The sequence below is a fragment of the Camelus bactrianus genome, chromosome 24 (genome assembly GCF_048773025.1).
Source record: "Camelus bactrianus isolate YW-2024 breed Bactrian camel chromosome 24, ASM4877302v1, whole genome shotgun sequence".
Classification (NCBI taxonomy): Eukaryota; Metazoa; Chordata; class Mammalia; order Artiodactyla; family Camelidae; genus Camelus; species Camelus bactrianus.
The window spans coordinates 22559073-22586384 of record NC_133562.1 but is presented as its reverse complement, the minus strand read 5'-3'; the positions used below and the strand labels follow the sequence as shown (position 1 = coordinate 22586384).

The 27312-nt window shown below is 37.4% G+C and overlaps 1 non-coding gene and 1 pseudogene across 1 annotated transcript; both read right to left on the bottom strand.

Annotated features, from left to right (window-relative positions):
* LOC105071660 (MKI67 FHA domain-interacting nucleolar phosphoprotein-like) overlaps positions 1 to 27312 on the bottom strand; it is a 65445-nt pseudogene that overhangs the window by 28269 nt on the left and 9864 nt on the right.
* TRNAV-AAC (transfer RNA valine (anticodon AAC)) lies at positions 17990 to 18062 on the bottom strand. Its single transcript has one exon. It is a non-coding gene; the product is annotated as a tRNA-Val (tRNA).

The following is a 27312-nucleotide window of genomic DNA, read 5'->3' as shown; positions in this document are numbered from 1 at the left end:
TGGGGCTCCTGGAGTTTAGCCCCACTGGCCTTCAAAACCAGGTGTTCTGGAGTCTCCTCCCATTGCCAGGACCCTGGGTTGGGAAGCCTGATGTGAGGCTCAGAATTCTCACTCCTGTGGAAGGGCCTCTGCAATTTAATTATTCTTCAGTTTGTGGGTAGCCCACCTGGGGGTTATGAGTGCCAGTCATATCGGGAGCACACCCCTCCTACCATCCCACTGAGATTCTCTCTTTTTGTTTCCAGTTGAAGAGGATCTTTTTACTAGATTCCAGTCTTTTTTTTTTTTTTTTTTGGATGGTTGTTTAGTAGTCAATTGTGGTTTTGATGTAGTCACAGGGAGGGGTGAGCTTGTGGTCCTGCTATGGGGGATTGCTCTTTTTCTTTTAATTGGGAATTGCTCCTCAGCATCTTCATTTTACTTATATTTTTCTAACTCTATGGATTTAGGGGTAACAGTTATCTGCTGTGGTCTTGAAAGGTGGTTTTCATGTGGGAATGTCCCTGTCTAGACTGTGTGCATCTTTTTGTTGTGAGGGCTGCTTTTAGTATGCATGGCCACCATGTCTTTCCTTCATGTGTGCTCGCTGTTATCCCTGTGATTGGGGATGTGACTGGTGGTGTGCTGTCCAGAGCCTGCACTGGCTGTTGAGTGAGGCTCCCTCTTTGCTGTGTGGTTATTATGGCTCTCTCAGGGACTGAGTCTGCTCCCCAGTTGTTGGAGAAGAAGCCCCCAAATCTGTTTCTGAGCTGCTGTGCTTCAAAGGCAGGACTAGAGTGTTTCTGGTAGGAGAGAATTTGCTGGGTATTCCTTTGCAGGCGATGTCCACAGGGAAGTACTCCCAATGGTGTATCTGTCTCCCGCAGTGGGGGCTCACAGAGCTCATTACCAATGGGGACTTTATAGCCAGGGGATGCCCTGTGGGCTCATGGGGAAGGGGGTCACTATGATAACATCTCTCTCCTCCTTTCACAAGAACGTGTCAACAATGGAGACTTTATGGCCACGCAACAGCCTGTAGGCAGCATTGCACACCTCCATTTGTGTGTGCCAACAGTGGAGCTTTCTATGGCAGACCCGGGCTCTTTTGCACACACTTCCTGCCTCAGCCTATACCACATTCCAACCCCCCAAGACTGCCTCTCTTCAATCAACCCCAGTCATTTCTCCAGTTCTACCCTTTTGATCCCAAGCTATGGCACCCATTCCTGGCAAGCATCAGTCAGCTTGTGTCTCAGGCCAGGGACCACACAGACCCTCAGTGTTGGTTTCTCTCCATTCTGCCTGCCACAGAGCAGGTCTTGTGATCTTCTCTGAGCCTCTAAAGCCCCCCTTCTGTCCCAAATAACCTTCTCTCTGGAGGTGAAGGTACTTTTCCTCTTTTGCAGCTCTCTCCCTGAGGGGTAGGTTCCATTCTGATTTTCTTTGTTTTTTTTTTCTCCTACCCAGTTTCATGATGATTCTTCTTGTACTTCCACTTGTACAAGATCTTCTGCCAGAGTTCAGTAGGCATTATGTGGGAATTTGTGCCTGTGTAGCTGTATTTTTTATGTATTTATGGGAGAGGTTGAGCCCCTCATCCTTCTATTCTGCCATCTTGAAGCCCCTCTCAACCATGTATTATTATTTTGCAATTCACCTAACACCCTATTCACTAAACTTTGAATGTCCTTGTTTTTAGTAATTTCTTCCATTTGAAGTCTTTCTTTAAATCTAGGACACATAGTCCCCCTTTCTTTCATCTCACCTTCCTTTCCTATTTGGAACAGGTCTCTCCTTCCCTCATGTTCTTATCAGACTCTGCTCGTTCATTTGTTCAATTACCTGCCACATTCTAGTTTATTCCAGAGAGTGGTATGCAGGTGTCTTTCCCCAAAACAGGGGCATGATAATCACTTTGAACTCATGGACTATATTACGTTTTCCTTTACTTTTCTAAAAACCCTACACATTTGAACGAATGGTTTTGAGAATGAACAAATTAATCTATATTTAGTGAATAAATCCATGTTGAGTGAATAAATGAATGCAAGTTATTTAAATGACATGAAAGATCCCTCTTTTCAGATATTTTAACCTTAATAAGTCTGCAGGAAGAAAGTGCATCTACAATTACAGGCATTAACACCTACTCTGAGTTTTACTGAATATGCTTATGAGATCAATGTGATAGAGAAGTCTGTACTGAGTAGATGGAACTCTGCCTCCTGTTTGCAAAATTAGCTCTTCTGTGTTAATCCTTTGGCTTTGATGTTGACAGTTCATCTTTTTGTCATGAGCCATTGTGCTGTCTTCTTGTTTACAAAGGTCTTAAATTTCATGCTACGTATGTGCATGCCAAATATTAATTTACCCAGAGGTTGTTAACTCAGTTGCTAACTATTTCTTCTTTCTCTGAGTTATCTTGTCATTAAGGTATAAATAGTAAATGATCCCGTTTGTCAGGTTAATTTCATTAATAGTGGCAAGAGTCACCCACTTAATGCAATTAATTCCCTCTTTTAACAACAACAACAAAAAATCTTAGTCATCTAGCACATAACAGGCACTGTGATAAACCCTGGAGAGATAAAGATGAATATGGTAAGGTGATCACTTTTTAGTAAGGTGGACTGGAATGTAAATAAATCATGGTAATACCTATCATAAATGCTTTATTAAAGGGAAGAGTGGCTTTGCAAACAAGGGTGTCATGAGCTTTGTCTGTGAGAGACTAAAGGAGGGAGAAAAGAACTCTGAGCATGTCAAGTTTCCTTCTCCAGGGAAGCAGGACGTCATCTACAATGACCAGGTGCCTTAGCAGTTCCAAAGGAGTTTAGAAATAGATAGATAGATAGATAGATAGATAGATAGATAGATAGATAGATAAGTATTACTGCATTTCCTTGGAAGGAATTTATGGTTAAATTAGTTTCCTCTTTTGTCCCCTAAGAAGGATTGGAAAGGTGAGCAGCAGCTGACGGAGCTGAGGTGGCCTGTACTTGGATCATGCTTAGGGAGGTGAGTGGCTCTGAATAAACATTGAACACCTGGGTCTTCATTGATGGAGGTGAGCACTCAAAGGGAATCGTGTGACATTAAAAAAGGATGGCAAGTGCCAGAGCGGGTGAGAGGAAGCAAATGCAAACTTCAATCTTCTAATAATTTCCCTGAGAGCACAGCAATCTGCCATGTTATGAATCTGATTACTTAAAGATCCACTTCGATCATCATTTACACACCTGGAAGATATCTTTCTCTCTCTCTTTCCCTCTCTCTTGTATGGAACACACCTCTCAGACTCTAAGGTGCACTGGTCAATGCATAAGGCATGCAAATTCACAAAGGTTGAAAATCAGTAGCATCTGAATGATCCAAAATTGAACCGTCATCAGTCGGGAGGTTTTGTGGCACGTAGTAACTCAGAAGAAAGGACCGGAGTGGAGTGCCTCACAATGTCAAAGAAGAGGTAGGCAAGAGGGCTTTGTAGCTAGGAAAGCACCCCCCACACGTCATGTTTAGGAAAACTTACTGACTTCAATTTGAGGAATATGAGCAGATACAGTAAACATTGAGATGAAAGCCAATTCACTGGTTAAATTTTCCCGTCACAGTGTCCACTGATACTCGGCAAGTCATTCACTTACATATTGTAAAAGGACATTTCCATGTACTCTTCCTTCTTAAGCAATTTGAGAATAAGTGTGCCAGAGAAAGAAAAGTGCCAAAGACACAGCTGGCATGACAATCCCTGGGCTTTACCACCAAATCGGAATGGCTGACACAGAAAACAGATCATGGGACCCATAGCTAAAGGGGCAAGTGATTTGCTCAAGGTCAGAAGAATTTTGCGCCAAAACGAGAAACAAAAACCAGAAATATCTTGACGCTTAGTGCTGTTGTTTATATATCATTTTTCATTGGGGAATAAAGTTTCAATAAATTGATTACATGATAATTACACTATAGCTACAATTCTTTATTATATTCAACTATGGAAATGAGAGATTTGTTGAGGGAGAGACAAGTAGTGTACTTTGCTTGACTGTATTGTATTGAGTGTAAGGATGGGAGACTGGAATAAATGCTTTGCATCCCTATGTGCCATTCTAAGTTATTGGCATTTGATTTATGGCTATGTGAACAGTAGGGTCAGTCAGGTTGACATTTTAGGTAGATATTCTTGACATTAGTGTACAGGACGAACTGAGCAGTATCAAAGGGGAAAGGTACTCAGGGAGGATAAATTATGGTGCTGTTTCAGTCATAGAAGTTAAATACAAGAAGAGAATTAACTAAAGTAGGAATTAGAGGGTCATAATGCTCCCTAAAAAAATAGAGAAGTGTTGACTTTGTTTTTGAGGTACCAAGGTTAAGATAAAAGTACAGTGTCTAATGAGACAGATTCACTTTTAAATTTCAGAAGGAAAATTGTGTCTAAAGTTACAAACTTGGCAGTTAATTACCCACAAACATTTGATAAATAGAACTGTGACAATGGGTGAAATTTCAGTGAAGTAGTAAAGAAAATGAAAGGAGAATTGAGAAAAGAATCATTGGATAAGATTTCATTTAAAACCTGATGAGTCATCCATAAAAAAATTATAAACTCAACCATCAAAATTTAAAGCTCCAGAGAGGGTATAGCTCAGTGATAGAACACATTCTTAACATGCACAAAGTCCTAGGTTCAATCCTCAGTACCTCCATTAATAATAATAAATAATAATAATAATAATAATAATAATAATAATAATAATAATAATAATAATAATAATAATTTTAAACTATTGCTCTTTAAAAGATACTGGTAAAATAAACCACACATTAGGGGAAAATATTTGTAGAACATATATTTGACAGAAGGCTTACATCCAGAATATAAAAGAAGCATCAAAACTCAATAATAAGAAAACAAACACCTTGATACAAAAATAAAGAGTCTTGAACAGATACTTTAGTAAAGAATGTATACAGATGGCCAATAAACACTTGAAGAGATGATTTTCTGTCCTGGTGAGTGACTAAAAACAGTCAGCTGGGGCCATAATTAACTCAAAATAATAATTAAATGGTCATAATGTCATACACTTACATAGTGCTACAATTTGCCAGACATTGTTTTAAGCACTATTCAAACATTAAACTCACTTAATGAGTTAGTAAAGAAGGGTTTTAATAATACATTTTATGAAAGAGACATAGACATAGAGAGATGCAGTAATTTACCCAAGATCATGGAGCTAGCAAGTGTCTGAGGCCAGATCTGAACACAAGCAGTCAGAGTCCAGAGCTCATGCTCCTGGCTCTGACTCTATGCCACCTGTCTGATTAAAAGCAAGAATACATTGAGCACCTACTGTGTGCCCAACACATGGTCATACACTATAGAGTCATAAGGCACTGATTAAATATAGTTCCTTTTTAGAGGAGTTTGAAATCTAGCTAAAAAGACAAGCCAATGAATACTAAACATTTGACTGAATCTCATTGTAATCCAATTTCACAATACAGAGATTATTTAAAGCAATCTAAGACCCCTATAGTTTAGGAGCTTACCAGAGAAATGCAAGGACTTCAAGGCTTTAAAACAAATCAAATCGGAGGAAGTTTGGACATTTGAAAAATAATCTTCTATGATTTTTAATGTTACCAGAATTATTTATCAAGTATCTCCTTCATGCATGTCAGGATCCTTATGTTTTAAGATGTTCCTAATAACCTAGTGTCAACAAGATTGATCCATGTCCAAGCAAGACAATGACCTAATTCAAACATCTCCTTATGCTAGAATTGTAACTGTTGAGTGAGCTGAAACAATTCCTGCTTGCCAGCTACAATTTCAGCACCAAAGACCTGTCCTTAAGGGTTCTGATTTACTGTTTGTGTTTTTCCTCTAAGTTGGTAGCATCCTTTATCTCAGAGTGAGAACTGTGCAAAAGATGATGTATAAGAAGCAGATCAATAACAGACATATTCCTTAATTAATTGACTTTGGTTAAACAAAAAATAGTGTCTTTGATGCTGTAGCTACAGAAGTCAGCCAGTGAGACAGCATCTTCCACTAAGCCTCAGATTCACTACATTCCAGCAGCCCAGCCTGGAAGGTAGCCAGGTATGTGTGCCTCTAACAACTGCAGCTGTGCAGAGGGTGGGAAGGAGAAAGAAGGGACTTGGAAAAAGAAACAGAGGAGGGAAGGGGAAAAACAGAGTGAGACACACACACACACACACACACACACACAAAGAGACAGACAGAGACAGACAGAGAGGGATGAGAGAAATTGTGGGAGATGCGAAAGAGTAAAGGACCAGAAGAAAGGGGGATGTAAAAGCCAGATCTTTATCGGAAGCGATGGAAGTGGTTGCTATGAGACCTGCTGTAGCAGGGAATCAGCAGCCAGCTGGATGCTTATGTTTTCACCTGATACTAACCCTTTTTCTGACACAGTTCAGAGTTGCTTAATATCTAAGCAAGCACCTGACTGGGCAACTTTTTCCTTCTGTTTTCTCCTCCGGTTCCTCAGGTAAGATGGAGGTAGAAAATGAAGCCAGCTGTTCCCTCAGCAGCTCACCAGGTGGGGCCAGAGAGTACAAGGTGGGAATGCTGGGAATAGGGGGAGTTGTTAAAAATGGTGTTTTAATACCAAATGATGAGAAGGAAGGACCTGCAGAGGCAACTCTATAGAGTGAATAATAAATAATAATAATAATAATAATAATGAAATAAAAAATAATAAAATAATAATAATAATTAATAATAATAATAATAATAATAATAATAATAATAATAATAATAATAATAATAATAATAATATTGCTGCCAGGGGCTAGCTAGCTTTAGCTGTTAATTTCAAAGTATTTGGCAAGATGTTTAAAAGTACAAGGACTATTATACTGATGAGTCGGGAGAATGGAGAGACAGCACTTGATTGTTTAATAAGCTTTAAGAAAATCATTTTTTCCCTTGGATTTCATGCTGGGTGATATTTCACATTACTTTATATGTCTTTTTTAAAAATAATAATGGTATTTATGAAATAACCATGCATGGTATGAGAAAAATGTGCTCCCATTCTCAAAAATGCATAAGGAAGTGCTATGAATATTCAATAAAGTCATTCATATATGAAAACAGCTAACATCATACTCAATGGTCAAAAGCTGAAAGCAGTCTCTGTAAGATCAGGAACAAGACAAGGATGCCCACTCTTGCCACTTTTATTCAGCATAGTTTTGGAAGTTTTAGCCACAGCAAGGAGCACAGAAGAAAAAGCGATAAAAGGAATCCAAAATGGAAAATAAGTAATTGTCACTGTTTACAGATGACATGATACCATCCATAAAAAATCTTAAAGATGGTAACAGAAAACTACTAGAGCTCATCAATTAATTTGGTAAGTTCCAGGATATACAATTAATATAGAGAAATCTGTTGCATTTCTATACACTAATAATGAACTATCAGAAAGAGAAATTCAGCCAAGAAGTCCATTTACCACTCCATCAAAAAGAATAAAATACGTAGGAATAAATCTACTTAAACAGGCAAAAAACCTGTACTCCAAAAATGATAAGGCACTGATGAAAGAAATTAAGGACAGCACTGTTCTCTGGATAAAAGAATTAGTATTGTTGAAATGACCATGCTACCCAAGGCAGTCTACAGCTTCAATGCAATCCCTATCAAATTAGCAATGGCATTTTTCACAGAACTAGAACATTTAAAAAAAATTTATATGGAAACATAAAAGACCCCAAATAGCAAAAACAACCTCCAGAAAGAAGAATGGAGCTGGAGGAATCATGTGCCCTGACTTCAGACTATACTAAAAAGCTACAGTAATCAAAATAGTATGGTACTGGTGCAAAAATAAACATATAGAAAAACAGAAAGGGGTAGACAACCTAGAAATAACCCCACACAGTTATGGCTAACTAATCTATGACAAGAATATACAATGGAGAAAAGATAGTCTTCAACATTTGTTTCTGGGAAAACTGGACAACTAGATGTAAAAGAATGAAATAAGAACATTCTCTCATACCACATACAAAGTAAACTCAAACTGGATTAAAAATCCAAATATAAGCCCAGATAGTCCAAATATAACTCCTAGAAGAAAACATAGGCAGAACGTTCTTCAGCATGAATCACAGCAGTATCTTTTTGCATCAGTCTCCTAGAGTAACGGAAATAAAAACAAAAATAAACAAACAAGACCTAATCAAAGTTAAAAGCTTTTGCACAAAAAAGGAAACCAGAAACAAAACAGAAAGACAAACTACAGAATGGAAAAAAAATATTTGCAAATGACATGACTGACAAGGGATGACTTCTAAAATATACAAAGAAGCTCATACAACTTAAAAAAAAAAGCAACCCAATCAAAAAATGGGCAGAAGACCTAAATAGACATTTCTCCAAAGATGACATACAGATGGCCAACAGTCACACAAAAACATACTCAATGTTGCTAATTATTAGAGACATACAAATCAAAACTACAATTAGGTGTCACTTCACACTGGTCAGAATGGCTATCATCAAAAAGTCTACAAATAATTCCTGGAAAGAATGTGGAGAAAATGGAATGCTCCGACACTGTTGGTAGTAATGCTCCTGTGCCACTATCGATAACAGTATGGAGGTTCCTTAAAAATAAAAAAAAAAATAGAGTTATTCTATGATCCAGCAATTTTACTCCTGGGCATATATCCAGAGAAAACTCTAATTTGAAAGTATATGTGCACCCCAATGTTCATAGCAGCATTATTTTCAATAGCAAAGACATGGAAGCAAATGTCCATCAACAGATGACTGGATAAAGAATATATATATATTTGTGCATATATATATATATATATATATATAAATATATAAAAACTCAAAAAGGAAAAATATTCAGCCATAAAAAAGAATAAAATAATGCCATTTGCAACAACATGGATGGACCTAGATACTGTCATACTAAGTGAAGTAAGTCAGTGAAAGATGAATATCATTATGATATCAGTCTTATGTGGAATCTAAAAAAATGATACAAATGAACTTATTTATAAAACAGAAATAGACTCAAGACATAGAAAACCAATTTATGATTACCAAATGGGAGGAGGGATAAATTAGGAGCTTGGGGTTAACAGATATATACCATTATACATAAAATAGATAAAACAACAAGCATTTACTATATAGCACAAGGAATTATATTCAGTATCTTGTAATAACTTATAATGGAAAATAATCTGGGAAAATGTGTATATAACTGGACCACTTTGCTGTACATCTGAAACTAACACAATATTATGAATTAACTATACTTCAGTTAATAAAAAGGAAAAATAATAAGACATCTTGACAGAATGGTAAGCATAGTAGCTGTCAGATAAGCGAACGGCTATCACATAAAAGAGGACTCGCTATGTTGCTCATGTTACAATTTAAATTTGAAAGATGTTACATGAATCATTATAATGTAAAGCTAGTTAGTGTTCAACAGTGGACTAGAATTTTAGCCTCCTGGCAATACCATAGTCTTAGTAAAAATGTAATGAAGATGAAACAGATAGGATATCAAGTTACAAAGGTCAAGAAAAACTCAATGTAATGCAGTTTTTCCTTGGGATAGAAGCTACCCCAACAACAAAATGTCACAGAAGGAAAGGTTCAAAGAAATATGTTGGTCATCTGATTAGGGACATGAGCAAAGAAATTCTGCCCCAACTGTGAGTCTGAACTAGCTATTATTAGCTACTGTTGAGGAGCAAACTTTCCACCCCAAAATGTCTCTTTGGTATGTGGATTATTTTAAGCTGAAAATAATCAAGGTCCAAAAGTCTCAGGAAGAAACTTTGGCCTTCCCCCTCTAATTGCCTAAATGATGTAGATAGAGGACCAGTTCCAGGAAGACGGCTATCACCATAGATAACTCAATGTCAACTAGGTGTGACAGATGGAAAAATCTAGTAATGTCTATTAAAATTCCTTTCTGTGTCCATTGTCTTTGCTTGGCCCAGCTAACTTTTGTTTGCCAAACATTTGCTTTTCCATCTCCGTGTGACTTGTCTTCCTCCCTTTTGAATTCCCAAATCAGTGCCCTAACATCTATTTTTTTTTTAACTTTAACTGAAGATGATATTTAAGGTAAGGTTTTAACCCATTTTGGAGTTACTCATTTTTTCTAGGTCTCTGCCCTGTATACATGTTATTAAACTTCTGTTTTATCTTTTCCTGTTAATCTGTCTCTTGTCAATTTAATTCTTAGACCAACCAGGTGAATCTAGAAAGGTAGAGGAAAATTTCTTTCCCTCCAACACAACCCTTTCTTACTTTTGGTGTAAGATTCTATAGAAAAACATCTACTTATGCACAAGGAGAATTTTGTCTTCTCAAATAGCTACCTATAGAAAGCTTTCTTACAGGTCTTGTTTACTTCTTATCATCCCATTCCTGGACTTGCTCTGACAGATTTTGTGGGGAAAAAAAAAAAAACAAAACAGAAATTATAGGTCATATCAGATTTGACTGAAAATTTTGGACTGAGCCTCTTAAAAAAAACTAATAAATCTTTGATGTTATTTTCAAAATTGACTGTCCTATACAAACATCATCCATCCTGTATATGAATATATCCCCACACATATCTCAGGATGTGTGGGTATTTGTATGGCAGAGAAGTCAGTAGTTCCCAGAATGGAGGCAGGCACTGGGCTTTGGATCCAGGTTTTTATCTGACTCTGATGTCCTCTAGCTGAGCACAGATTTCAGTGCCCGTGGTAAATAAGATGCCCTAGTTTGTCTCAAAGAATTGATGAGAGGATTAAAACAAACACTATATGTAAAGAAGTTAAAAATATCTGACAAGTGTTGACAACTCAAATAGCTATAATTTTTATTATCACTCAGGAGGAAAGAAAAAGTAGAATCCAGTGGAGCCTCCCACGTGATCCAGTCGCTCAGCAAACTACTCAGAGTGGCAGCAGAAAGGAATGAGACTGTATCCTGTAAATTCTGGACTTCCCTGAGGATGTAATATTATACCCAGCCCTTTCTGGTTACAGGAGTATGTCTTGCCTGCTTCAGCACCATGGCTAGCGCTATCCCTCCCGATACCTAGAGGGCTGCTTTTTCTTTTACCACCTGTGGGGCTTCCAATGTTACCTCCTCTATGAGGCTGTTCCTGGTAATCGCCCCTTTCTCAGCATTAGGTGTTTCCTTGTCACTTACCATACCCCAATAGGATTCATATTATAATTTTTGTTCTTATTGTCTACGTCTTTTCACCCTCATCCCCTCCCCCACGACACATATCGAGTTAGACTATAAACTATGTAGGGCGGGGATTTTGCTTTTTCTACTCTGTTTACTGCTGCTGTATCCCAAGTTTGACATAGAGTAGATGCCCAGTAAATACTTATTAATGGAAAAAAATATTAAAGTCAAGGAGAGAAGGCTGTAGAGATGCAGGTCTAGAAGAGGGACACCTTATAAGCACCTTAAGCTGCAGAAATCAGAGTCAACACTTTTTGAGGACTGCCCTGTTTCTGCCACCTTCCTGTATATCTAAGCTTCACTTCTATTTTAAGCTCTTTAGAAGAAAGAATTAATATACTCTCAGATTCCAAATAATGTGAAGCTGTAGGTAACACAATATAAAGTAGAGGAAACTGAATAGAAGTTAGATATTGTCAGAAAAAGGAACCTTTTTAGGTGCGCTAATAACAGTCTAAAGCCAGACCTCTATTTAATTGTCATCCATCTCAGCTTGTTCCTATTGAATTGGATTCACATTATAATGATAAAAAGTGATATTTGCTCTTGCAGGATTTTGCAAATATCTTTTTTATTCACTAAAGCCAAAAAGGAAATGAGCTTTAGATTTATACAAAATTCAATCATCTTCAAAAAGCCCATGCTCCTCCCCTTTCTTTTTTGTGCAGTGCCGTTTTTAAAAAGTGAGGGCATGTCTGTTCATTTGATGAGACTGACAGAGTCCTTAGACAAACTTGGGGGGTGGCGGGCAGGGTGAAACTTTTTGGCAAGAGGCAAGATGGTAGCAATTTTGAGTGATGGTTGTGACTACAATTTCAATCACGATTAAATTACACTGAAAATAATATCCATGTATGTTTAAGCTGAGAAACAAGCAGAAGTATACAGGAACTGAATTTTTAAATTGTGTGCCTTAAGGCAGAATTCAATTTAATTTCCTATAAAAAGCCAGTCTTCAATAATATAAGATATGTGTGTATTGAGTTTGCTCAGGATTGGCTATATCTAAGCCTCTTACAATTTCCCAACTAATTAAACATTAACATTTACAAAGGAGTCAATTTCTTGTCAAAGAATTCATTCATGGATATAGAAAAAATATGCCAGCTGTTCATAGTCCTTCATGAGAGTATAGACTAATATTTTATTTTATTGCTTGAATCATATATAGATTGGTATGAAGGAGTGGATTTTTCACTGGCAGTGGTGGCCATGGTAGGAATAAAAGAGTGAGTACTATTTATGTTATACTTAGGGAACTATTTATGAAATATACTTAGGGAACGTGTAAGCATGATACCGAAATACGATGTATTTAGCTTTAGACAACAACTACAAAGCTAAGAATGATAAATGATTTAAAGACACATTTTAGTAGTATGTCTTAAAAAGCCTTAAAGTCACAAAACAATAGGGGACAATGAATAGTTTTGAATAGAATCCTAGTTTGGACAAATTAGCTACAAAAGATATTTCAGGAATCATTGGGGACATCTGATATGTCTGAATTTTAGATAAAGTAAACACTTACTGAAATGGAAAATGGAACTTATTAGCTGAAAAAGTTGTTAAAAATGGTATGTATGGTGTGATCTCATTTTTGCTTAAAAATACCTACAGAAGTTGGAGCAATCTTCTTTGGGTCCACAAGGACTGACACTAAGAAATGGGATGCTGGATTTTCATCTAACTGGGAAGATGGGGACATTCAATTCTCTCATTTATGCAACCTCTTTGCTGTCTCTTCAGACAGCTGAAGCATGGCCCTTTGGAGAGTCCAGTATGTAAGTCACACTTCTATAGCTAGAGATAGCAATTTAGTACTCTAAATTCACTTAAAAAATTCAGGTACTTTTGGCATCTGTTAAAACATGCCAAGGGGATGTGTGGGTAACAATGCAGAGAGGAGTGGACTGGGGTATATAAGATGGACTTGGGGAGAGGCACCACGCTTTATCCTTCTGTTTCTCCATATAGAACCTAACTCCTAGAAAATGCTAAATAAATGTTGAATGAAAGATTAAGTGGATGTGAAGAGTTTCTTCTATCTTTCTTTTTTATACTAGTATCAATTCTATTAAGAGATTAATTAGCTACCACCTTGGAAGATATAGGAGGTTGCAAAAAGCCTGAGAAAATGAGATTCAGTATAAGCAGATGGAATGTAAAAGCAGAGATTTTGAGACGGGAAAGTTTTGTAGAAAAAAAAACAAACAAACAACATCATAGGGGAAAAATTCCCAAAGTCCTCTAACCAAAAACTAGACCAGAAATTCATCTTAGCTAGCTGGCTGGAGTCGATGACTAGCATGCTAAATGATTGTTTTGTTTTTCACTGTAACATTAGGTTGTGATTTCCTGAGGATTTGAAGGACTTCTTTCCATTTACCTCAAAAAGTGAAGTTTTATTTCCTTTATGCAATTCTGTATCAATCATAAAAATCTCCAAAGAATTCTCAGCCTTAAATGATGAACTGAAATTTTAACTCTGCCAACAATTTTAAGGAGCAGATTGATCTGGAAAAAGATTTGGAAGATAAGACCCCAAATCTAGAATTTTCTTGGTGAACTGCTCAGGAATAAAATACCCACAATGAGAACACCTTGAGGTTTTGAGGACTATTTTGAAAACTGACAACTTCTTTTGGCAGCTGTCTGATTCAAATGAAGATGAAGGATGTGAACAAAAAAAAGATCAGGCTTCCACTGCCATATTTGGGTGGCAGATACCTTTGACAAACTGGCCAAGTCCATGGAACCATGAACAAGTCTCAGAATAATGCTCTTAAAGATGTAAAATAAAGGAGATGAAGTTTCAAAGGAAACCAATTATATTGAAATACATTTATCACAAAACTGAAGATGTGATATAATAATGTAAATGCTCCTTTAATGATACATAAAATAAAATCAACTAGAAGGAAAAATACTGTAATTTCAAAGGAATGATAATCATTAGCTCTACCTCGAGGAATTGGCACAAACTACAGATGATTAGAAAACTGTTATTTCTATTGGTGACAATGCCACGAGCACTGTTCATAGTTCTCCTGTTGGTTGTCTATACTCAAAGGAACGAATGCCACCTCTTAACTAGAGGTTAGTTGAAAAGAAGTATGTTCTCTTTTAGTTCCGTTCAAATTTGTAGACCCCTTAAATTGAGAGCCTGTGATCTGGTTGGGTTTATTTTGGCCTCTCTGAGGATAATGCTATAGGTTAGAGTTGAAATAAAAACATTAAACTCTAATAATTCAGAGTTATCAAATAAAATTAAGACTGACTTCAGGGCAGGTTTGAACAAGTGGGTCTTTAGGAGTATTAAAAATATTGATTTCCAAATTTCAAAGAAATGGAACCATTGAAACAAGTCTCTGGAAATTCTCATTCTTCAAAGATGCAATGGAATAAAGTCTACATGAGTTTTATTATTCAGTTGGAGGATTCCAGGAAATTGTTGAGAAAAATAAACATTTTTCTTTGAAGTAACATAAACCACAAGAAAAGCTAATATGCTTGTTCATTTCTATGTTAGTTTTTTTCAGAGTCATGTTTTATACAAGTGTAACAAGAAAGGGTTAGTTACCAGCTCCTTTCCAAGGTTTAAGGGATGGTTAAACTGCTTGTATATGGAAAATAAACTGATAAATATAAAGCTGGCTTGGAATTGCAGGAAGTGTGTGGACCATTATAGCAAATATCCAAGTCTATGGGCAGACATTTAACCGACTGGATTGCTGCTGTATTTCTCACAAGCATTATCATTCCATAAAAGGTTGCTCTGGTGATTTTCAACTGAATGTATTCATTGTGTTGGAGAAATTCACTACATAATAGCTGATACACTTAATGGATATTGCAGTAAACAGGCAAACCATGCTTTCATATCAATAACAAGATAAATAAAGATTGCTTGTCTTACCCCCTGCTGCATTCAGTCTGGTTAAAAATACACCCTGTGTGACCTGAACAGACATGATTTTTCGATCATCCCATGATTTCCCTTTCTAAAATGGCACTTCATTGTTGGTATCTGACACTGTCCTTGGCATTCAGGGACTAGTTTGAGTTGAACTAAAATCATCACCCTTGTAATTTCATTCTGCATCAATTTAAATACAGAACTTAGAGAACCATAGCAGGTTTTGTTCTACATGAAGAAAACAAAACGGTGCTTAGAGTTTTACTTTGCATTCTTAAAGTTTCAGACCTTGGTGAAGAAGTGGGACTGTATGGATGATCAAGTCCTGCTACCTCATGTTGTCGGCCTGACCGTGTGATGATATGTCTTCTTAAATATAGCCATGGAAAATTATTTCCTAGTTGAAGGAAACTTCTAATGGGGGCAAGCAATGAGCAGCATTGCTATGAACATTATTTCCTTTCTTTGTCTATTCATTTGTATATTTTTTGAGATGTATTCTGGGTAAGACTTTGTTCCAGCTGTAGAGACCTATGGAACTTGTATTTGAGAAGAAACAACTATATATATTTCTTTCTTCTAAAATATAAATTGTACATATGTGTGTGTACACACACACACACACACACACACACACACACACACACACACACACATACAATAAAAAGGCAGGAAAAGAGGAGTAAAAAGTAATGGGAAAGTTACTATCGTCTTGAATTCACATACGTCCTCTCTGAAAGGTAACATCTGTGCAGAGGCCAGAAGGAAATGAGAGAAAAAGTTATGTGTAAATATTTGGGGAAAGAATACTCCAGAGAGAAGCGTCATTAAGACGTAAAGTTGCAGAAGTCGCATGGGCCAGATCAGGAAGGACATGGAGTCCTTGGTAAGGGTTTTAGATTTTGTATTGAGCTTAATAAGAAGACATTAGAGAATGTGAGAGAGATGCGACATGATTTATGTTTGGCTGCTCTATGAAGAATAGACTGTAGGGAGGCTTGTTCTGTCCCTGCAAAAGCAGGGGGGTTGCTTAGATGGTGGGGACAGGTTGAGCCCAGCTGAGATTAAAGGGGTGGCGATAAATTGTGGTATTTCCAAGTTAACAGAAATAATACTAAGGGTTATTTAGAACAAGCTGGATTTAGGGAAGATAGGGATGTTACAGAATCATGCAGAATGGAACCAACACAAATCAAAACATACAGTCTCCCTGAACCTCTCTCTCTCTTCTCTTCTGAACTTCCAAAACAGTCATTACTATCACATCAGTCAATTACCACCTTGCCAATATCCCTTATATTCCAAAATTTCTACTGAAGCCACTTTCACAAGTGTCGTCTCTTAACTGCCAAATCAAATGTGAACTTTTCACTGGCTTCTCAAGCAAGTTACATAATTGACCGCTGCTTGCTTCTCCAGTCCGCTGACCACCATGACACGATGCAGCCTGGTTCTTTATGAATCTCTCTGATCTCTGCCTCACTCGTAGGTTCACTTTCTAGTACAATAATAAATATAAAATACAAGATTCCAGCATTCTCCAGGGTTTTGCTATTGCCCACAGCTCTTCTCATGATACATTTTCTCAGAGAAACCGTACAGTTGACTGGTTGTGGTTAGATTCCACGGAGTCAGGTTTCCTGAGCTCCAGTCTGAGCTCCAGCCCCAACTAGCCAGCTTTGTTAACTTGGGTCAGTTCCTCTCTTGACGCCAATCCTCGGTTTACTCATCTGTAATATGGGAATGCTACTAGTAACTGCTCCATATATTTGTAGTACGTCTTAAATGAGATAGTTCATTTAAAGGACTTTGGAAAGAGCTCAGTCTCCTCTAATTGTTCAATAATTGCACCAGTCTTAAACATCCTCAACTTGTTCAACTATTAAATTGTTGAATCTTAAAAATGTATTTGCCCAAGTTGCAGGTTTGTATATTCATCTGCCAATAGAATATTGGGCAATCCTTAGATGGTACTCTCTCAATATGTCAAAACTAAACTCATTTTTTCTTCAATGTTTTTTCCTGTCATTATATTCTCCTTCTCAATTGATAGATACCTGTAAACTGAAAAACTCGTTCACCTTTTATTTCCTCCTTTCAATCACTTCCCATGCATAGTTAGTATCCTACTGATTTCACCTCTTATATGTAATTTTTTCCTTCTGTTTTCTGTCTCCATCACCAGTATCCCAGCCCAGGGACTCACCATCACTTCAGGTAATATTATAATAGTCTTCATCTGCCCCCTCTGAATTTCCATTTAAATTCTCCTTTGAGTTATCCTGCTAAAATATCAAGTCAGCTATGTCATTTCTTGCATCCCATTTGCTAAGAGCTCTCCAGGGCTCAAAGACAAAGTCAGCACCCGAACACCAATTTACTAAAACCACAGGGATCTAGCTGCTTGCTGTTCACCTGCCCAGTTTCATTCTCTAATATCTGCAGCTTCAAACTTTTCACTTTAGCAACACCAAAGGGAAGTTTATTCATGCTGTCCTCTCATCTTTAAGGGGCCCACCCCTGCCCCCACCCCCCACCAACCAACACCCCCGCTGCCCCAAACTTAAACACAGTTTCAATTTGCTGTTTACCACTTAGCCTAATGATTCAGTCTTCTCTGGCTTCCAAGCTGGGTTAAATGCTACTTCTCTGCCCATCTCTTCACGATTGCATCTCCATATTTTATTATTTTTATATGTCGAGGACTTTTTTGTCAACTAGACCATGAGCTTCTTCTTTTTTATTTTTGTACAATTTATTTTTATTTATTTATTTTGGGGGAAGGTAGTAAGGTTTATTTATGTATTTATTTTTAGAGGAGGTGCTGGGGATTGAACCCAGGACCTCATGCATGTTGAGCATGAGCTCTACCACTGAGCTACACCCTCCCCCCCAGCCATGAGCTTCTTTATGGCAGGACCATGTATTCATCTTTCTGTCTTTAGCACGTAGCATCTAGGTGGAATCCAGGGCCTCAGCTAAGTGTTAATTAATAGAATAATTTAATTAACAAGTTATTTCAAAAGTTCTCCAGTGCCTCCTTAAAAGGAAATTCTCTAGAATATTTCTTCTGAAGTACCAGTTTGATTGTACTTTTAAACTTTAATGATGTTAGCAGATGGGGGGACCCTTAAATTAGGAAGCCCATCCAAGGGTGGGTTCTTGCCACTGGCTATGAAACAATTTGCACAGCAGCAGCAGAGGGATGAAGTAAACAGCCACTTTAATGCTCAGAAGGGGAAATGGAAGGAAAGTGCCCAAGGATGGAGGAGGACAGAAAAGCCCCGGTGTGGAAAAAAGGTGCTCGAGTGGTGAGCTGTCAGCCAGGCTGGCTGGTAGGGACAGCTCTGGCCTGGGTTGGGCACGTGGACTTTTATGAGAAGATTTTTGCCATCATGTCCTCCTTCTGGGTGTGATGGAGTCAGTCAGTCCTTGTCCAAGTTTTTCAGTCCTTGTATGGGTTTTTCTGGTGGTTGTCATGGCAACTGTCAACATAAGCTGGTGGGTGTATCACTCAGCACGTTAATACATTTCAATGGCCATGTAATGAAGTGCGAGGTCCACTGGACATCAAATCCCCCACCAGTCTTAGACTGGGTGGGTTCCAACCAGTTCTTATTTCTTCTCTGCAGCTGCCTCCTGAGACTTAGATAAGAGTAATTGATTCCTATTTGAGGGAGGGGCAGGGGTATGATTCTGTGGGCAACAGTCTTGGTAACAAAGAGGAAAGTTTTTAATCAAAACACCTGCACTCTAGTGGACCTAGCATCCCCCCCACTAGGAAAAAAATCTCCCAAGGGTTCTGTTCAGCCTTGAAAGTTTCAAAAGGAAATGAAGGGATAATCTCAGTTAACTGTTGAGATAGGTGGTCGGAGTTGCTGCCATCCCTCCAAACCTGCAGGCTTGTACTGATCAGCTGCTTGAGCCTCCTCTTCTGTGACTGAGGGAGGCCTGGGGGCCTTCAGCTTTTCTATAAACAAGAGGCAGGGGGTGGGGCACAGGGTCCTGCTCCCTTTCAATGGCTTTACATTGATCGTAAGACTGTGACTCAAATTAAGTCTTACAGATCCTTGCCATATGGGTATAAAATCTCTCTATGGATTTCCTTTTTAATTTTATAAATTCATTTAAATAGCAATTTATAAGTCAATGCAAACATATTCTGGATCATTCTGGACGACCATTTTGTAATCCAGACTTGCCACTTGGTTTTCGTTCAAATGCTTCCATTTTTATTACAATGAAGATGCTTCAAGTATTCACATAGGTTGTCCTCATTCAACTTTTAATTTGACCAGAATCTATGTTTTTGAGATCATTGGAATTTTTTTGGAAGATCCACAAGGTCTTAAATTTGAGAAATATTACTGTAAGTTAAAATCCATTGTCTTACAATTAAAGCACTCACTCTATTGATGTGAATATAATTTTATAGCCCAAACATATATATTACTCACTAAAAATACCTTAGCCATGTTTTTCTTTCCCTACTTCAACTCCATGCTTCGAATTAAGCCGTTATCTATGTATACAATCAAAGATGCTCATCTGTCATTTCTGCCTTCATGTGTTCTGTGTATTGCACATTATGTCACCCACATGCTGTCTTATCTATAAAAACTTCCTTAATTGTAGTTAAGTTAAAAATTGCTTGGTTCTACTCTCTTTTTCCATCTTTTGTTACTTTCCACACGACCTGTGATAGCATAGAAATCTATTTCTCTAATAGATTTTGTTTTTTCTAACCCAGAGTGTGGAATGGGTGAGTGGGAATAAGATTATTTATTCAAGTGAATAAAGAAGATAAACCCCTTTGATGACTGTTAAAGTAACTGTACAAATGGTTGAAGATGTTTTCTTTGCATCCCAGAAGGTCGTACTGATTAGTGTTAACTTTAGGGAAGCATAAAGAAATGAACACAAAAACAGAAGACGTTTATTGTAAATGAAATAAGTTGTCATCTTGTGATTTATTTTACACGCTTAGAAAAGGTCAAAGTGGGGGCAGGACAGAGCTTCTGATGATAAAACTCAGTAAAACTTAGGACCTTTTAATAAAATAAATCTATTGGAATTTTTATTGTGACGATTATAGAATATACAGATTCTGGTTCAATTATAGTTAGAGTGACACGTGGCCAGTTACTTCACTGAGCATCAGAATTTGATGTGATTTTTCTTAAAAAGGGGTCTTTATTGGGAGCATTGTTCTTTTAAAACTTTATTGTGAAAGACATTTTGTGTGTGTGTGTGTTAAAACAAGTCATACAAACCCAGAAAAATTCCTCCAGAAACCATCTTGCTCTAGTGTTCTTTAAATGTTTTATGGAAACCTGCCTGGCATCCAAGTACCATTTTCTATCTGAAATTGCATTTCTTTCTTAATTCCCATGTTATCCTAAGCAAAATGTGCCTTGTTTAGTAATAGGATGCAAAAAGAGATCTGTCACGTCCAAACTGTTCATTACTTAGAACTACTGCAGTCAGGAGAACACGTTATTCACCAAGAATAAATGCACTTAACTCTCTTCTGAAAAGGCCATGCATTACTCTCACTTGAAACCAATGCTTAATAAAAGCTTTTGTTAGTTTATTACACATTCTGGTATATGACTTTGTGGTGAACTGAGATTCCTGGAGTTGGGAAGATGCCAGGATTACCCCTGCCGCCTTCTACTTTTCTCCAACAAAATTTAAGATTGGATTCCACCTAGTTCTGTAACTTAACAGACCTTATTGATTGTGTTAAGGAAGTGATGAAATCTCGTGTCTGTTTCCAGAGCTGTCACTGCTTGGTTTGTGTGTCCCTAACCCTTTAGCCACACTGGACAAAAGTTACTTCATCTGTAAAACACATGGTTGATGTTTTAAGATGCTTTCCATTTGAAGACTTAGAATTCTGTGCTGAGGCTGTGGCACCGGGTTGAGAATTCACCCCTCCTTGTCATTTCCACCAATCTCAAATCCCAGCTTTTGTGGGTCCATGACAGACATTTTCATCATCATTCCCCTGGCTCACTTTTCATTTTTAATAAAATGCACCCGATCGGCTGCTTATTCATAAAACAAAAGAACTCTCTAACTTTTGATTTTGATAAAAAGTGTTTTAGTACTCATTATTTGTTAATTTTCTAAACTGATATTTAAGAATTGTGTTGTTTCCATCTTAATGTCGCCAAAAACCTATAACCTACACAAAGAAAAATGAATCAAAATGGAAATGGAAAGGCTTTGGATTGGATTCCCGATTGGAACGTATTACTAAATGAGGGACCTTAAAACTTCTCCAACAAAGTTTAAAATCAATTTCAAAAAACAAGTAAAGTAAAAGACATTTATCTAAATGTGTCAATAGCTTAGAATTATCAATGCCCCTAAAACATTCGTTACACAAGTGGAAAGTTTTTAGGTAGATCCTGTGTTTTAGTTCCCTGCATGTAAGCCAGAGCTTGGCTACCTTTTCCACCCTGTGGGTTATCAATGGAGCTAAGTAACTCAATCAATATTGGTTAACAGCCTTATCAGGCTGAAGGCGTAGACCCTGGGCTGACAGCTGGCTGGGACAAAGGATCCAGATACACGTTATGATTACTCATTTTAAACTACCCTCTGCCCCTGATAAATGGTACAGTATAATGATTCCACGCTCAAATTTATAAAATTAAAAAAATTCTTTTTTTTACTCAGGTCAACTAATATTTACTGAAAAAAATTTTAAAAGAAAGATGTGATTCCAGCCATAGTCTAAGCTTTATGGCTTAACTTGACCCTATTTTGTGATTTAAGGTTCTTGCTCCTGCTGTGGTTGCCAGAGCCATCTCTTCAGTATTTCCCCAGCGTTTTCCTTAAAAAAAAAATAATCACACGCTTCTAATTCTTTCCCAGGAGTGTCTGTTTATCTTGGCGGCCACGCACTGTCTTGTTATCTATTTCATATTAGACTCAGGAAGCCTTTGTCTAATGAGTGCTTTCTATGCCACTCCGAGCCTCCATCCGCTGTCAGAATTGCTTTTTCCTTTTTATACGCCCACTGGATCCTGCATCACTAACCCACCTTTCAGGATGTAGCTATTCCATTCTGTTAAATAAGATGAGTATTTATCAAAAGTGCATTCACTTTTGCAGTGCTGTTCTAGTTCGAGTAGGCTGTGGGAGAGGATATTTAAACTCATTATCTTGGTGTTGTGGAACTCATCAATTTATTGGTTTTCATGGGAACAAAGGGTGGCTTATCAAAATCTCTGGGGGTATGTGAATAATAATATTTATAATCTTCATCATCATAATAATTTGAAAATGCATATTCCACATTATAATAACATACTTATTTTGAATAGAATATTAGGACTCACTATTCTCGTATTACAAACTGCAAAAATTAAGGCTCAGCAAAATCTTTTCAGCCGCTGAAGACTGTAGACTCTAAGATACATCAAGAGATACAGAACATACAAAGAAGAAAGACGTGACATTTTTATTTGTACCTGGGATGTAGCTGGCCATCTTGAGGGATTTACTCTTCTGGGTGTTGAAGCACAGTCTTATGTATTCATCTCAACTGTCTTTATTTGTTGATGTATCGATGATTTATAATATTGTATCAGATGTACAGCATACTGATTCAATATTTTAATAGCATATATTCCATCTAGTGTTATTAAAAATAATGGCTATATTTAGCTGTGCTACATCCTTGTTGCTTCCTATTTTATACATGGTAGTTTGTGTCTCTTAATCCCAAAACACTATCCTGCCCCCTTCTCCTTTTTCCTCCCCACTGGTATCCACTAGTTTGTTGTCTATATTTGTGACTCTGTTTCCTTTTTGTTATATTCACTAGTTAATTTTTTGAATTCCACATGTAAATGATAAAATACAATATTTGTCTTTCCCTGTCTGACATTTCACTAAGCTTAATACTCTATAGGTTCACTACATATATATATATATATATATTCACTACATATATATATCTCACATCTTTATCCATTCATCTGTTGATGGACACTTAGGGTGCTCCCATATTTTGGCTATAGTAAATAATGCTACTATGAATAATGGGGTGCATGTATCTTTTCAAATTTGTGGTTTCAGTTTAGTTTTTTTTTGGGGGGGGGGATATATACCCAAGAGTGGGATTTCTGGACATACAGTAGTTTTATTTTTAGTGTTTTGAGGAACCTCTGCATTGCTTTCTATAGTGGCGACACCAGTTCACATTCCCACCAACAGTGTACAAAGTTTCCCTTTTCTCCTTATCCTCACCAACATTTGTTATTTGTAGACTTGTTGACGATGGCCATTCTGACAGGTGTGAGGTGATACCTCATTGTGGTTTTGGCTTACATTTCTCTAATGATCAGCGATGTTGAACATCTTCTCATGTGCCTGCTGGTCATCTGTATGTCTTCTTTGGAAAAATGTATATTCAGGTTTTCTGTCCATTTTTAAACCAGGTTGTTTGTTTCTTGGAGCTTGAGTTGTATGAGCTGTTTATATTTTGGATAGTAACCTCTTATCGGTCACGCCATTTACACATATTTTCTCCCATTCTGTAGGCTGTATTTTTATTTTGCTGACGGTTTCCTTTGCTGTGTAAAAGCCTTTAAGTTTAATTATGGCCTATTTGTTTATTTATTTATTTACTTTTTTTGCCTTAGGAGACAGATCCAAAAAATATTGATTGGATTTATATCAAGTACTGTTCTGTGTTCTCTTCTAGAGGTTTTATGGTTTCAGGTCTTACATTTAGGACTTTAATCCATTGTGAGTTTATTTTTGTTTATGGTATTAGAGAGTATTCTAATTTTATTCTGCATGTGTAACTGTTCAGCTTTCTCACCACCACTTGTTGAAGAGTTTGTCTTTCTCCACAGTATATTCTTGTCTCCTTTGTCATAGGATAATTGCCCAGAGGTTTGTGGGTTTACTTCTAGGCTCTCTGTTCTGTTCCATTGATCTATGTGTCTGTCTGTTTTTGTGCCCGTACCATGCAGTTTTGATGACTATAGTTTTGTAATATAGTCTGAAGTCGGGAAGTGTGATACCTTCAGCTTTACTATTTTTTCTCAAGATTGTGTTGGTGATTCAGGGTCGTTAACTTTCTTGAAGGGGTAGTAAAGGGGTTTCCACAATACATTACACAGTAAAGTACTTTTTTTATTTACCCATATCCAAAATTTCCAAACAGCAACTTCTATAAAACATTTTAAGTCATGTGAGCCTCCCTCCCTTCCTTCAGCATCCAGTACCCCGACAAAATAATCTGATCTCCCTTCCTTATTATCTTTTCTCTCATGGACAAGAGAGCCTTGGCTTTTCTGTTAACAAGTTTACAGAACCCAACAAGATTAAAGGTTTACAAAGACTGAGAAACGGTTGTCTGTTTCATGGATTATTCTGCCCCATGAATTTCTTACAGAGCTGCAAAAGTCATTATTAAAAATAAAAATAATAACGTAATCCAAAGTGTCTTAGGGAACCAGGAGATAAACTATCATAAAATGATTTAGAATACAGGGCTTGTGATCAAACTTTGTCTTAATAATTTGTTAATTCTGTGACACTGTGCTAGTTACAGTATAGCTGAACCTGATTTTCTTGATACAAAAGTGAGGATTATAATGTTCTGGTCACATAGATTGCTGTAATAATATAAATGAGAGTGTGTGGCAAGCACTTGCCATAGGATATGCTATGCTAACCTATTTAATTACTATTATAATTATTTGAAAAATCTTGGGCATTAATTCTCTACCATCCTCATTATGACCTGTGTGGGGAATAATGATGATTTCCTCATATCTGAGTGTCCTGAGGCACTCGGTTTTATATGTTCCATGGAGCTTAATGAGGACTGATTTTGACTGCCCATCTAAAACCCATCAGTATGTTTTTCTATCATATACAACAGGACTTTCTGTGATCATTTTGTTTTAGTTCCTTTCCTTATCTTTTGCTGAATTACTTTGGGTGCATTTAATTCTATTAATATATGACCATATTTTGAAAGCCCACATGTTTGCTGATCCTTGCCTCTATGGAGTTACTAGTTTTGGAATAAACCACGTTACTGGATCTAACTTTGTTGATGGAAGTTACACCAGCTATCCCCTGGAATAATACTGAGGTGTTGCCACTTCTCTCAGAACATTTCCCAGTCCTACAGCTGGCCGCTTAAAAACTGAACTACAAGCACAGTTTTATCTGCTGGATTGTTCTGGCATCATTATAATTAAATTGGGGACTTGGAATCAAGTGCCTCATTAAAAGAGACTAGTGGACTTCAGCCTCCTCTGATTAGAAAGTTCTATCACTCAGTCAAACATTAAATGTGCTCCGCTGTGGATACAGCATCAGAAAGAAGGAATAATACTGGACTGGGTATCAAGAGATTTGATTCCAATCTGAGTCTTCCTTTGCTTCCTTGAACAAGTAACATACTCTCTTTGAACCCTGATTTCAGATTCAGGCAGTTGAAAATTCTGTTCTCACTAAAGTATTCTCTAGCTCCAAGATTCTGTTACTCTCTGAAAATTCTCTCTCAAACCTTCCTTTCAAGTTAACTATTTGTTTAAAACTGCATGATGTTGTTGACCGAAAAAAAATGCACAACCTAAAAACTGAGAGTTTTGTTTCGTTCAGTGGACATTCTGAGGACTTTAAGCCCAGGAACAGCCTCTCAGACATCTCTAAGGGGCTGCTCTGAAGAGGTAGGGGAGGGGCCAGGATGTATAGTTTTTGCAATAAAAACCAGGTAGTCAGAACATCAAAAGATGTGAATTAAAGTTAATTAAAGAAACCCAGATATCTCAAGGAATTTAACACTTTTCTATGTATGGGAAGACGCCAATGTCTGAACTCATTGAAATCTTTCCTTTGATACACACCTTAGCCATCTAGGGGAATTCTCTTGTCCTTCCCATCCTGAGTCTCCTCAGGGGCCACCGCTGTGGGTGGCTGTGGTGGCCTGCTTTTCCCCATCCTGAGTTCCCTCCAGCTCAACCATAGTGGCTGATGACTTGATGGTGGCAGTATTTTTGTTTACTGATGTGGCAAGCAATATTCTTCATTCACAATGTACTGGATGAACTTTGTTAGCAGAGGGAATGAGGATTGTGCCTTAAGCCTAATTGTTCCTGATGCAAACTTCCTGGAACTTCTCTGAGACAGTTCCCAGCTAGCTTCTGGGGTATAGTGATCTGTAAATTCCTTCCTACTGGGATAAATGTCTCAATCTCTGGACCTAATCTAAGTCATTCCTGAAAATCAAAGATCACCCGGAGCATGTTAGTCAGCTAATCTATAAACACAAAAGCTAATGATAGGGCACAGTGCCATTCACTCTCTGGGATAAAAGACAAAGGTGTGAGACTGGTCCCCATCCCCTCAAAGGCTGACAGTGTAGCTAGAGAGATCACCCACTTCTCATGGCAACAGAACAATTCAAGTTAATAATTAGTCAAAGTGATTTGAGTCTAATAATAAGTTTTTACAGAAGTCAAAAGAGGTTGGAACAGTTGTGCATCAACTAAAAAGGAAACTTCACGTAAGTGCAAAAATTGAATTGATTTAGGTAAGACAGTGGACTCTCCTAGTTCTGTTTGTGACCCTACTTCTAAGCCAACGATTCTGTCTTTGTCCAATTTCCAATGTATTTCATGTCCATGACAGTTCCTATTAAATCCTGATATGGCTCAAGCTTGAGCTAGTGCCAAATTCCTAAAATCTGGTGACTTTAGCCCAAACAAAAATGACAAGAATAGTGATTATGTTGTATGAATTCTGAGTCTTCCATATATTACCTGTGTGTCCTTGAGTAATTAAAGGAACAATCACCCCATGTCATGTATGTGGATAAATGAGATGATGCCTATGAAACCCTTGCAAGGGAGACATGAATATTGTATCAGCTAAGTTAATCCTAGCAATTACTATTATTATCTTAAGAAAATTTGTATGACATCTCTCATTGGAAAAATATAGAGGAAACTTTATTCTTACACACTCCTCAAGCCTACAATCCCTGTAGAGACTTTCCCTTAATTGTGAGTCCAGTAGGGATGTGCAACCATGTTGACCGTGGGGACAAGTGGTTTCAGAGGAGCAGGAGATAGGCAACAATATTAGTCATAGGCTG